This window comes from Chrysoperla carnea (genome assembly GCF_905475395.1).
Source record: "Chrysoperla carnea chromosome X unlocalized genomic scaffold, inChrCarn1.1 SUPER_X_unloc_158, whole genome shotgun sequence".
Taxonomy (NCBI): Eukaryota; Metazoa; Arthropoda; class Insecta; order Neuroptera; family Chrysopidae; genus Chrysoperla; species Chrysoperla carnea.
The window spans coordinates 1,348-2,500 of NW_025408109.1; positions in this window are offsets into that span (position 1 = coordinate 1,348).

The window sequence follows — 1,153 nt, forward strand, 5'->3', positions numbered from 1 at the left end:
CATGTGTAAAAAAAAATTTTTAATATATATACAAAATAAACCAAACTGATTATCATCCAGTATATTTTGAATATATATAATTTTGTATATATTATGTGTATAGAAAAAGTTTGGCGTGTTACTTTAATATGCTATCATAACCAAAATATATTTCTTATAACACATAATTACTATTATATATTTTTATACACTTACACCATCCATTATATATCTCAAAGACATTAAACTCGTTGCTTCAAACTCAAATTATTATTACTGACATACATTTCTATTATATATATTAAAGACATAAAACCCGTTGCTTTAAACTCAACTAATTATTACTGACATACATTTCTATTATATATATTAAAGACATAAGACCCGTTGCTTTAAACTCAAATTATTATTACTGACATACATTTCTATTATATATATTAAAGACATAAAACCCGTTGCTTTAAACTCAACTAATTATTACTGACATACATTTCTATTATATATATTAAAGACATAAAACCCGTTGCTTTAAACTCAAATTATTATTACTGACATACATATATATTATATATATTAAAGACATAAAACCCGTTGCTTTAAACTCAAATTATTATTACTGACATATACTATACTATATATATATCTCAAAGACATTAAACTATTTTAATATCTAAAAATAAAATTTTATATCTAAAAATAAAATTTTATATCTAAAAATTAAAATTTAAATACATTTATATAGCTTATATAGCTAAAATACATTTTATTCACAATTTCAAACTCATATTATCATTTTACTACCGATAACCATACTCTATACAACATATGACACATATACAATATATTCAATTTATTATAAATAAAACTATTAAAAATCACAATAAATATATGTATAAAATCTATTAAGATACTCTATTCGTATGGTACAGTAATAATATGTGTCATTATATACATATAAATTATAAGTCATAACTTGTGATATTAATAGTACACCATCATATATAGTACTTAAAGAGAAAGAATTCCTTGTTTCAAACTCAAAAATGTAAGTTGTGTTAAAATGACTTAAAATGTCATGAAACGTAAAGATATATTGAAATTTTTGAAAAAAAATTTTTTAAAAAAAATTTTTTTCAGCCAAAAATCTTTGATTTTTAACAAAAAAAAATTTTTT